The 14,014-nt window shown below is 34.2% G+C and overlaps 1 protein-coding gene across 13 annotated transcripts in view; it reads right to left on the bottom strand.

The window, feature by feature from the left end:
- The window catches only part of DGKB (diacylglycerol kinase beta), a 799,436-nt gene that overhangs the window by 379,387 nt on the left and 406,035 nt on the right, over positions 1-14,014 (bottom strand). The gene's annotated exons all lie outside the window — the stretch shown is intronic.

Below are 14,014 nucleotides of genomic sequence, written 5' to 3'. Positions count from 1 at the left end.
CAGACATTTTATAATTTCTTCCACATTTCTGTATTAGAAAATACATATAAAGTGCAGCTTGTTTCTCCAAATATACTTATCTATTCCTTAAAAATCTGCTACACCAAAGGGAATGTTGACTTTTACCACATATAATCAATCTTTCAGTAGAGGCTATTTCATTGGATGCTATAACTAAAGCAATAAAGAGAAAGGGAAATAAACTGAAAGTGTCTAAATTGAAGGAGAAGAAAAAAAAACAATGCTTTCTTTGACGACAAAATGATCTTGTGTGTAGAATATTCCAATTTTAGAGCCCAACAAAAAAATTACTGGAATTTATAAATAAGCTTGGCAAGGGCACAAGATTCAAAATCAATACAGAAAAATTAACTATTTCTATATACTAGCAATTAATAATCATACAGTAAAGTCAAAAAAGTATTCCATGTATGGTAGTTTCTAAAACTAAAATATTTTGAAATGCATTTAATCAAAGAATGGAAACTTGTATTATAAAAACTAAGAGACATTGCTGAGAGTATTGAAGAAGGTCTATAAAAAGAATGGAAACTTTCATTATAAAAACTAAGAAACATTGCTGTGAGTATTGAAGAAGAACTAAATGAAGTAAGAGACAGTTTATGTTCATAGATCGGAAAATAAATATGCCAAGATAGTAATTGTGAAAAATAAATGTAATAAAATCCTTATCAAAATGGCACCAGATTTTTTTTTTGAGAAATCAGTAAGATGATTCTATGTGGAGAGAAAGAACCCAGAAGAGCCAAAAGATTTTGAAAAGGAAGAAGAAAATTGGAAAAATTACACTATCTGATTCAGAAACTTCCTACAGAAGATATAGGAATCAGGATTGTGGTATTGGTATGAGAATAGGCATATAAATCAATGAAAAATTAAAGAAAAAATACTCTTATATTTATGTTCAATAGCTTTTTGAGAAGGGCATCAAACAATTCAATAGAAGAACGAATAGAACTTTTATCATGCTGGTGAGATAATTAGATATCAATATGCAAAAAAATGAAGTTAGGCCTTCCCTTTAAACTATATACAAAAATTGCAATGAATCCTACATCCAAATAAATGGATTAACACTGTAGTACTTTTAGAATAAAATATAGGAGAAATTCTTCATGACCTTTGGGTTAGGCAAAATGTTCTCAAAGAATAGTTCAGAAAAATAAATTAAACTTCACAAGGAGCAACAAGAAACCTAAAATGCCATGAGATCTACAAAAAAAAAGAGACAAAATGGTAGATGGAAAACCAACCATATCAATAATTTCATAAATATGAATGGACTAACACATGAATCAAATGTCAGAGATTGTCAGCTAGGATACAAAACAAGATCTAACTATACATACTGTCTACAAGAATCATGCTTTAGAACCAAATATATATATGGATTAAGTGCCAAAGACTGGAAAACAGCTATACCACATAAATAGTAAAAATAAGAGAGCTAGAGTGGATTTATTAATATATGAGAAAATAAACTTTAAGTAAAAATAGTGTTAGAGATGCACAGTTATGTTTCATATTGATAAAACAGTGAATATATAAGAAATATATAATAATAATAAATGTATATACATTTAGCAATAAATCACCAAAATGCATGAAGTGAAAAGTGACAAAATTGAAATGAAAAATAGATAATTTAACACTTACATGCAGATGTTTAAATGCCATTCTCTTAATATTTGATAAGACAGTTAGAAAATCAGTAAAGACATGGAGTCCTAAACATTATCAAACAAATAGACTAGACTGACATAGAAAACTCCACCTACCAACAGGAGCTACATGCTCTTTTAGAGTGTCCATAGAATATTACCCAGGAAATAAAATATATTAGGCAATTAAAATTATAAGTGAAAGTCTTTTCTTGACACTGTCAGTCTGTAAACTCTTCTGCAAATGTGCAGACACCATTGCAAGAATAAAAGGATCACAAAGAATAAGGGTTACATGACACTACTAAAGGAAACTAATAAAATTCCCATAACCAACTCTAAAGAAATGAAGGTCTACAAAGTACCTGTCAAAGAATTCAAACTAATTATCTTTAATAAACTCAGTGAACCAAGAGAGAACACAGATAGACAACTAAACAACCGAATACAAACAGAAAGTTCAGCAAATAAACATAAGCCATAAAATATAGAAATCTTACAGCTGAAGAAGACAATAAGTCAACTAAAACTTTCAATAAGTCAACGAAAACTTTCAACAGAGAGCCGCTATAGTAGACTCAATCAATAGTAGATTCAATCAGAAGAAAGAAGAGTAGATTCAATTAATCCAGTGAATGAATGAACTTGAAAACAGGTCATTTGAAATTATCCAATCATAAAAGCAAAAAGAACAAGAATAAATAGACTGAATAAAGCTTACAAGACTTTTGAAATACCACCATGTGAAACAATATATGCATTATACAAGTTCCAAAATGAGAAGAGATAAGAAAAGGGAAGAAAACTTATTTAAAAGTTATTATTTTTAAAAGTTATTATTTAAAAAAAATAGCTAAAAACTTTCTAATTCTGGGAATGGAAATGGACATCCAGATTCATGAAGCCACAAGTAACCCAAACAGTTTTAAATCTAAAGAAGTCTACAATGAGAAACATTATAATTAAATTGTGAAAAGGCAAAGACAAACAGAGAATTTTGAAAGCAATAACTCATCACAAAAAAAGGCAACACCTATAAACTATCAGCAGATTTCTCAGCAGAAATGTCTCAGTCCAGGAGAGGGTGGAGTGATACATTCAAAGTACTGAAAGAAAAAAAATGTTAACCAAAAGTACTCGGCAAAGCTGTCCTTCAAAAATCCAAGATAGATAATTTCCCAGATAAACAATAACTAAGGGAAATCCTTATCACTAGACATATCCTGCAAGAAGTACTAAGGAAGTTCTTCAAGTTCAAATGAATACAGGCTATTCAGCAACATGAAAGCATATGATAGTACAAATCTCACTTGTAAAGGTAAATATGTAAGCAAATACACAATGTTCTAATACTGAAATGTTATATAAATCATTTTAAATACTGGTAAAAAATTAAGAGGCAAAATTATTAATTATAACTATCACCACAAATTTTGTTTAATAAATAAACAATAGAAAAATAAGTAAACTGATAACAATAACATAAACTACATATGGAGGAGAATAAAAGTATAGAAGGCTCATAAACAGTTAAAGAAAAGTTGTTATCAGCTAAAAGTAGACTGTTATAAGAGGTTAGTGCAGGCTTATGGTAACTATAAAATAAACAAAGGTAGTAGATACGCAAAAGACAAAGAGGAAAAACTCAAAGCGTATCACTACAATAAAATTACCAAACCACAAAGAAAGCCAGGAGAAGAGGAGGGGAACAATATAACTACAAAACAGACAAAAAACAATGGACAAAGTGGGAATAGTAAAACCTTAGCCAACAATATTCACTTTAAATGTAAATGAATTAAATGGTTTAATCAAAAGACATAGAGTAGATGAATGGACAAAAACAAACAAAAAACCAACTAGATGCTTTCTCCCAAAACATGACCCAACTAGATTCTCTCTATAAGAGACTCACCTTAGATTTGAAGACACACATAGGCTGAAAGTGAATCAATAGAAGAAAGATAATCTTGGAAATGGAAACCAAAAGAGTTGGGATGACTATACTTAGACAAAAATAGACAAAGTAAAAAAAAGAAAAAATACAAGAGACAAAAAGTAGAATACATTTTCTTTTAAAGCACACACAGAATATTCTCTGGGATAAAGCACATATTAGTCACAAAACAAATCTTAAAATTTAAGAAGTCTGATTATTTCAAGTATGTTTCCTCACCATAAAGGAATAAATATAGAAATCAATTGCAGAAAGAAAACTGAAAAATCACAACTACATGTGAATAAAATAAACTCTTGAAAAGTCATTGGGTGAAAAAATAAATCAAAAAGGAAATTAGAGAATATCATGAGACAAAAATGAAAACAACGTATCAAAGCTTATGGGATACAGCAAAAGCAGTATGAAGAGGGAAGTTTATGGCAATAAACATCTCTTTTAAAAAGAATAAATGGCAAGGCACAGTGGCTCACACTCGTAATCCCAAAACTTTGGAAGCCCAAAGTAGAAGGATTGTTAAGACAAGGAGTTCAAGATTAGCCTTGTCAACACAGTAAGAACTGTCTCAACAAAAAACAAAAAAAATTAGCCAGGCATGGTGGTGTGAGTCTGTAGTTCCAGCTACTCAGGAGGCTGAGGCAGCAGGATTGCTTGAGCCTGGGAGTTCAAGGCGGTAGCAAGCTATGAATGTGCCATAAAACTCTGGCCTGGGTGACAGAGTAAGGCCCTGTCTCTTAAAAAAAAAAAAGAAAGAAAGAAAAAAAAAAGAGGAATTAAAAAGAAGAAATATCTCAAATCAACAACCTAACTTTATACCTCAAGTAACTAGAAAAAGAACACGCTAAAGCCATAGTTAGCAGAAGAAAGAAAATACTAAAGATTAGAACAGAAAAAAATGAAATAAAGAATAGAAAATGATCGACAAAACTAAGAGTTGCTTTTTATTTATTTTTTTAAATTCATTTGGAGACGGAGCCTTACTCTGTCACCCTGGCTGGAGTGCAATGGTGTGACCTCAGCTTACTGCAACCTCTGCCTCCTATGTTCAAGCAATTCTCCTGCCTCAGCCTCCTGAGTAACTGGGATTACTGGCACCCACCACCACGCCCAGCTAATTTTAATATTTTTAGTAGAGAAGGGGTTTCACCATGTTGGCAGGATGGTCTCGAACTCTTGCCCTCGTGATCCACCCACCTCGGCCTCCCATCGTACTGGGATTATAGGCATGAGCCACTGCACCTGGCCTGTTTTTTTAAGATAAACAAAAATGATGAATTCTTATCGATAGACATACTAAGAAAAAAAGAGAGAAGACCCAAATAATGAAATAGGAGTCAATACAACCAATGTCACAGAAATAAAAATAACAAAAAGGATTATTATAAACAATTATATGCTAACAAATTGGACAATCAAGAAATGAATAAATCCATAGGCATATACAATCTACTAAGACAGAAAGAATAAATAGAAACACTTTAAAGATCAGTAATGAATAAAGAGTTCCAATTAGCAATAAAAACCTATCAATGAAGAAAATCTCAGGACCAGATGGCTTCACAGGTGAATTTTACCAAACATTTAAAAAAGAATTAATACCAATCCTTTTAAAAGTCTTCCAAAAACATAGAAGGGATAAGGGGCCGGGCGCGGTGGCTCATGCTTGTAATCCCAGCACTTTGGAAGGCCGAGGCGGGCGGATCACCAGGTCAGGAGATCGAGACCACGGTGAAACCCCGTCTCTAATAAAAATACAAAAAATTAGCCGGGCGTGGTGGCGGGCGCCTGTAGTCCCAGCTACTCGGAGAGGCTGAGGCAGGAGAATGGCGTGAACCCGGGAGGCGGAGCTTGCAGTGAGCCGAGATTGCGCCATTGCACTCCAGCCTGGGCGACAGAGCGAGACTCCGTCTCAAAAAAAAAAAAAAAAACGAAGGGATAAGGAATACTTCCAAACTCATCATATGAGGTCAGCATCACCTTGATAACAAAGTAATGACACTACAAGAAAAGAAAATCATATCCCTGGTGAACATGAATGCAACATCCCTAATTAACCTGGATGCAAAAATCATCAATAAAATATTTAGCAAATCAAGTTCAACAGCATATTAAAACAATTTTGCACCATGACCAAGTGATATTTATCCCTGGGATGCAAGGATAATTTAACACATGCAAATCAATCAATGGGATACATGACATTAGCAAAGAAAAGAAGAATAACCACACAATAATCTCAAAAGATGTTGGAAAAGCATTTGATAAAATTCAACACTCTCTCATGCTAAACAACTCAACAAATTAGGTATATATTAGGTATAGAAGGAAGCTGTCTCAACACAATAATGGTCACATATGAATATCCTACAACTAAAATCATACTCAACAGAGAAATGCTGAAAGCTTTTCCTCTAAGATGTGAAAGAAGGCAAGGATGCTCATTCTCACCACTTCTATTCAGCAGAGTCCTGGAAGTGCCAGGAAGAGCAATTAAGAAAGGAAAAAAAACAACAAGGCATCCAAATTAGATAAGAAGAAATAAAATAATCTCTGTTTGCTGCGGCATTATATGCTATCAAGAAAACTGTAAAACCTCAAAACTGAGGGAATTAAAAATCAAAATGAATAAAGTTACAAGATAGGTAGTAAACACAGAAAAAGAAGTTGCATTTCTGTCCACGAACTATGAACTATCCCCAAATGAAATTAGAAACACAGTCCCATTTACAATATCACCAAAAAGAAAAATACACCCAAGAATAAATATAACCAAGAAGGTGAAAGACTAGTAAGTTGAAAAATGTAAAACCCTTATAAAAGAAATTAAACAAGACACAAACGAATGGATAGTGATCCTTGAATATGGATTGGAAAATTTAATATTGTTAAAATATTCATTCTAGCTAAAATTGATCTATATATTCAGTGCAATCCCTATCAAAATATCAAAGATATTTTATACAGAAATAGAAAAATAATTCTAAAATTCATACAGAACCACAAAAGACCACAAATAGCCAACGCAATTTTGAACAAAGCTGAAGGAATCACACTTCCTACTGTAATCACGATAGTCTAGTACTGACATAAAGACAGATCTATAGAGCAATGGAACACAATAGAGAGCCCAGAAATGAATCCACAAATATACAGTCAACTGATATTTGATGAAGATGCCAAGAATACACAACAGAGTAAAGAGAGTATCTTCAATACATGGTGTTTGTAAAATTAGATATCCCCCTCCAAAAGAATGAAATCAGACACCTATCCCACAGACAAAAATTGACTCAAAACGGATTAAAGACTTAAATGCACAATTTGAAACAACAACAACAAAAGAAAACTTTCAGAAGAAAACATAGGTAAAAACATTGTTAACATTGATCTTGACAATGATTACTTCCATGTGGCACCAAAAGCACAGGCAACAAAAACAAAAATAAATACGTGGGACGGGCTGGGCACGGTGGCTCACGCCTGTAATTCCAGCACTTTGGGAGGCCGAGGCGGGTGGATCACCTGAGGTTGGAAGTTTGAGACCAGGCTGATCAATATGGAGAAACCCCATCTCTACTAATAATACAAAATTAGCAGGGCGTGGCAGCACATGCCTGTAATCCCAGCTACTCGGGAGGCTGAGGCAGGAGAATCCCTTGAACCTGAAAGGCGGAGTTTGCGGTGAGCTGAGATCATGCTGTTGCACTCCAGCCTGGGCAACAAGAGCAAATCTCTGTCTCACAAAACAAAACAAAACAAAACAAAACAAAACAAAAAAAACAAAAAAAATTGGGACTACATCAAACCAAAAAGCTTCTGCACAACAAAGAAACGAGCAACAAAATGAAATGGTACTCTATGGAGTGGGAGAAAACATTTGCAAACCATGTATTTGAAGAGTGGTTAATTTCCAAAATATATAAGGAACTCCTACACCTCAATAGCAAAACAAAACAAAACAAACAAACAAAAAACAACAAAATAACCCAGTTACAAAATGGGGAAAGGACTTGAACAGACATTTTTCCAAAAAAGATACAATGATGCTCAACAGTTGTATAAAAAGATGCTCAATATTGCTAACCCTCAAGGAAATGCAAATCAAAGCCACAATGAGATATCGCCTTATTCCTGTCAGGATGGCTATCATCAAAAAACATAAGATAATAACTATTGGTAACGTTATAGAGAAATTGGAATGCTTGTATACTTTTGGTAAGAATGAAAAGGTTGCAGCCACTATGATAAAATAGTATAGAGATTCCTAAAAAAAAAATTGAACTACCATATGTTCTAGTGATCCCACTTTTGAATATGTATCTGAAATAATGGAAATCAGAATGTCAAAGACATATCTTAACACCATGTTTATTGCAGCATTATTCACAATAGCCAAGACATGAAAACAACCCAAATCTTCATCAGCAGATGAATGGATAAAGAAAATTTGGCATTTTATGCATTGGAATGTTTGTCAGCCTTTAAAAAGATGGAAATCCTAGCATTTGTGACAACATGGATGGACCTGGACATTATATTAAGTGAAATAAGCCAGTCACAGAAGGACAAACACTGCATGATTCCTCTTACATGATGCATCTGAAACAGTCTCATGTATAGAAATAGACAGTAAAATGGTAGTTACCAAGCAATGGTGGAGGTGGGATATGGGGAGTTGTTGCTTAGTGAGTGTAAAGTTAGTTATACAAAATGAGTAATCCATTTTGTAATTGGACCAATTACAAAATTGAGCACTAATAGTTAACAATAAATTACTCACAATTAAAAATTGATCACAGTAGATATCTATTAAATGTTCTTACTCCAAAACAAAAACAAAACAAAGGGATACAAGGGAACTTTGGGATGTAGTGTATATGTTTGTTACCTTGATTATAGTGATAGTAGTGAGAATGTATACATATGTCTAAACTCACCAAATTTCATTAATTACGTGTGGTTTCATTTTTTTGTATACCAATTATTCCTCAAAGATGGGGAAAAACAATAAACCAAATCCCACACTGTCATGTTTTCCTTGCACTAATACATGAAATAAGATACATGAAGTATTGTAAAGATGAATAAAGCTTAATCAATATGGCAAAAATAAAATAGCATTCATAAAAGTGATTGTATAACTTTATAAATTTACTAAAAAATCATTAAACTTCACCCCTAGAATGGGTTAATCATGTGGTATGCAAATTATATTTCCTAACCCTGTTTTAATGCTGAAACATGAAAGTTAAGCAAGGGTTTTTAAAAATCTCATTTGTAATTTCAAATCTTACATAACATGCAGTCTTCTTGATAGCCATGTTAACTCAGTAATGAAAAGCACAGTCCTAGAATTGCTACTCAGCTCCTCAGACAGCACACTATAAAGGTTTACACTTAGTATATGACCTTTGTTCACCTTCACATTGTTGATTTGCTTTAATTCTTAATCAAAATCTAGAGGTGTGTATTTTATCACAAACTAAATATTCATAGTATGTGGACTGACTTCCAGGGGTAACCACTTCAGGGTATAATACTCAGGGTTTTATTACTGATCACAATATACCTTTTTTATTCTCTATAATAATTTGAAAAATAATTTTAATTAATCTCCTGCAGCATGAATTTATGTGATATGCAGAAAAACATCATTGAGCATGTTTTTCTCATTTATATACTACCCATTTGTGGAATTACCACATCATTTACTTAATATTTCACTTAAGTAAAATATTTATTAACATGCACAGACCCTGTACTTAGTCTTCCAAGGAAGAAGCCAATGATATTATGCCAGAATCAATAGTATCATTTAATAAAGGAACATTCCCATACATCATTTTGGGGGGTATAATATTTGTTATTAACTTTGCAATTGTTGCTATAATACTATCAGCAAACATGTGACATATTTACTATAAAGATGCAATTATAATGATGCCTTGGAAGCGCTGGTCTTTGCCTTGCCTTTGGCAAAAATAATAATAATTTATATTGTAAACATTGTATTATGTATGTTCTGACATAACTCAATTGGTTTACCAGAGAGGTTATTGTGCTTTGTTTGAAAATTAAACAAAAGTTCATGGCCCAAATTGGCAGGGATGTCTAACCTAAAAAGCTCCGGGGTAAGTTAAAAAAATCATCAATCCAATTAAACCTCATTTTAAAAGACTTTTATCTTCATAATTCCTATCATACTTTTCTGTTTTGACTGCTTGTGCAAAGTCATCACAGTTGCTAATTCGTTTATCTGAGAATATACAGATTTACCTTCTACATTGGTAATATAGTTTAGTTTACTATTTGAGTTACAAATTTATGAGTGGTTTTATTTTATCATTACTTTCCGATTGCAGTGATTTATTTCAAGCTTTTGTTTCATTTTCTACAAATTGTGGAACGAACTCAACATAATAGTAACAATGCCAACTACATATTTAAAACACATAAGCAGTAACAGGCAAACAATATGAACATATTGGCTGAGGGGAAATGTAGCCTGTTAGCTGAACATGTTCTGAGACAAACTGATCAACACTGTCTTCTTTTTAGCCTTGATAGAACCTTTTGAATTCAATGATTTATAGTATGGTAGAATATCTATGAAAATGGTAATCTTCCGTTTCAAATTTATGCAATGTATATGAACGCAACTACTTCGTTGTGGCTGCATCTGAAGCCACCAGACTCCTTCTTGATATTTTTGATAGACCACAATGATCCACTAGTAGCAGGTAGTTGACACCTTGAGAAACACTGTATTAAGAACACTCTTGGTCTCCTTTTTTTTTTTATCTAGACACATTCATATGACAAGTGATGCCATGTCCAAAGATCTGTGGGATTCCTTCACTAGTGGGAGCAGAGAATAGCCCAAGCAAGTGGCAGCTGTAGTATTATGGTTATACTAATGATGCTACACTAATAAAAATGAAAATAAACATCATTTACAAACATTAGGTCAGCTATCAATATCACTTCACTTCTGAGCACACTGAAGCGCTTCTAAACTGCATGAAAATATTTGGCAATGCCAAAGAACCAAAAAGAAAAAGTGGTTTTGTAGTCCATATAGCCTGCGCTCACGTAACACAGCGAATGGAACAGGAATGAACTGAGCCTATTGAGAATAAGCAAGTCATAAACAGATAAAATATTACTGAAATGCCACCACAAATACATGTATAGAACAGCACATCTAAAAGTTAATTTCTCTGTTTATATTAGGTCACATATATAGGTCATATTTAGAAACAATAGACTGATAGTTATTTTTAGAGAACCACATAGAAGCAACCTAATCCAAAACCTTCCCAAAGCATATCGTGACTAATTCACTATGTCCTAGACTATGTCGTCGTACATTCTATAGGCTTTTCTGAGCAATCACATCCACATCAATCTACTCCTTAATTTTTATTGCTGAAACCCTTTCTTCCATGTTCCAGATCTACATTCTCAATTTGACATCAGTAAGTCAGACAATGTTGTAATAATATTTTAATAGAGATTTCAATTTCGATGCCAAATTCATTACCAGATGCTATCAATAGTCTCTTTTGTTCTTAGCCTATTTAGATTTCTAGTATTTCCATCCAAATTATCCTACCCAATTTCCTTACATATCATCTCATAGTACTGTGACTGTGCTAGCCTCCACACTTGTTACTGGCCTCCCTGCCTTCATTTTTGTCAAATGTAAATAGATTTTTTGTCTGCAGTCAGAGTACTCTTCTTAAAACACCATTCCTTTTAAGTGATCAATTGCTTTTACAAAATTCTACAATGGTTCCTCATGGGCCATTCTTAACTTCCATGCTCTTTTTAAATAAATTAATATATCTATTTATTATCATTAGTATTATTATTTGTAGAAACAGACTCTTGCTAAGTTGCCCAGGCTGGTCTCAAACTCTTGGCCTCAAGTGATCACATCATCCTGTCTCTTCTTTCCAAAGTGCTGGTGCAAGCCAGGTGCTCCCTGCTGCTTTTTCCTAACTTTTAAGATCATCTCCTTCTCCTCTGCATCTACTTATCTTCTGTTAAGCCACAACAGTCACCTTCCCTAAACATGACTTGTACTAACCGTGTTCTCTACTTCAAAGCTTTACTCACAACATTCTTCTTGTCCAGAAAACTCTCACACCCTATATTTTCCTATTTAATCCCTACACTCCCTTACATGATCCTAGAGAAGAAGATTTTCTATCTAATTTCACTAGTTTTGCATTTCACTGCTTTGCCTGGTCACCTGAACCATCCTGTAGCTGCCACTCCCCAGCAGAGGCAAAAGATTCAGACATTCAAACATAAGTATAATATTTCTGCTTTCCAGGGGTCCAAGCACAGAATTCAAGGATCTCTGATGCTAAGGGTTTCCAGTGGGAATAGCTGCCTGAGATTTTAACCATGTGTCTCCTGTCCCGGCAGATTGCCACTCACTTACCAATTGCATCCAGAGGACTTGTGGAGATTTTATCTGTTGTTACTCAAATAAAATGCCCTATCTCTAAAGCCACACTGCTCTCAAATCTGTGTTTACAGAGATCCCAGGGAGTGCTGTTTCAGCTGACTTTGCTGTGATGATTTTGAAAAACAGAGATGGGTTCACTTGGGCCAATTAAGGATTTTGAGATAAAGATAAAGATATGGATATGTCAGTGTGTGAGCTAGTGTTACACTCTGGGTTGTAACATATTACTTGTCCATGTCATTTTTCATTCTATCTCAGAACTGTTAGAAATTGAAATAATGTATACACAATGAAGAGCAAGTGTCCATTTTATTAATACTACAGTATATGAAAAGGATATGTTTGTCAAGAAAGACCATGGCCAGGCATAGTGGCTCACACCTGTAATCCCAGCACTTTCGGAGGTGGGAGGATGGCTTGAGGCCAGGAGATTGAGACCAGCCTGGGCAACATGGCAAGACCCCATCTCTATAAAAAATAGAAAAATGAGCCAGGCATGGTGGCATGCACCTATGGTCCCAGCTACTCACGAGGCTAAGGTGGGAAGATCGCCTGAGCTTAGGAAGGTCGAGGCTGTGGTAAGCCATAATTGCACCACTGCACTCCAGCCTGGACGACAGTGACACCCCATCTCAAAAAAAAAAAAAAAAAAAAAAAGAAAGACCTAAATATAATAGAGTTAGATGTTCTATCTGAAAGAATGAAAATAAAACACTGTTTGCATTTTGATATTGCCCTCTCAATACCAGCTGCACGAACTTGAGAAAATTAATCTCCCTGAACTTCACTTTTCTCTTCAGTGGAATAAGACAATAATAGTAACTTGCTCACAGTGGTGTGCAGATAATTAAAAACTATTTGTAAAGAATCTAGCACAATGTTACTCTCACACATAGAAACTCAATAAAAGCCAGAAATTTTTTTATGGCCACAAATTAAAAAATCAAGACATTGCTAGCTCAGAAGGTACTGACTGGTTATAATTCTTACAGAGAAAGCTCCAAAAATCTTGTCCAGACACCTGCATACACCACAGGGATTTGATACACACACCACAGGAGCAGAATGATAATATAATATAACAAGGGACAGGTAGAGGATTTTTAAAATGAAGTATATAATGTGCATTTAAGAATAAATTTGTGATAACACATGAATAGGTACACTAAAATTTCATTTTCGTGTTTTTTTTTTTTTTTTTTTTTTTTTTTTTTTTTTTTTTTGAGACGGAGTCTCGCTCTGTCGCCCAGGCTGGAGTGCAGTGGTGCAATCTCGGCTCACTGCAAGCTCCGCCTCCCGGGTTCACGCCATTCTCCTGCCTCAGCCTCTCCGAGTAGCTGGGACTACAGGCGCCCGCCACCACACCCGGCTAATTTTTTGTATTTTTAGTAGAGACGGGGTTTCACCATGGTCTCGATCTCCTGACCTCGTGATCTGCCCGCCTCGGCCTCCCAAAGTGCTGGGATTACAAGTGTGAGCCACCGCGCCCGGCCTAAATTTCATTTTCATGTCTTATTAAATAAATTGTATTGCTATTAGTATATGATTTTTATTTCCCTGGAATTAAGGATTATTTCTAAGAATCCAAATCAGGAGATAACTGAAAATATTCCTTGAGTTATAGATATAAGACAATCATTTGATATGTAAAAATCGCATATATTTAGAAAACCTCAGCAGAACATCAGAATAAAGCTGTTGTAATTGTTCTGTTTATAAGATAATGGAAGAAAAATGTTCTCACTTTTGTAGGCCTTTAAAAATGAAGTAAATGCAGTTATTGGAAATATGAACTGACTAAGCCATCTAATAAGAATTACACAGTGTAAATTTCTCTGACATTTTGTTTGCAGATCCTTAGTAGAAAAGTAGTGGTTTGTATTAGCCTTGAAGACA

This window comes from Symphalangus syndactylus, chromosome 3, assembly GCF_028878055.3.
Source record: "Symphalangus syndactylus isolate Jambi chromosome 3, NHGRI_mSymSyn1-v2.1_pri, whole genome shotgun sequence".
Classification (NCBI taxonomy): domain Eukaryota; kingdom Metazoa; phylum Chordata; class Mammalia; order Primates; family Hylobatidae; genus Symphalangus; species Symphalangus syndactylus.
Note: the sequence above shows the minus strand (reverse complement) of the source record. Positions and strands in the feature narration are given on the sequence as shown.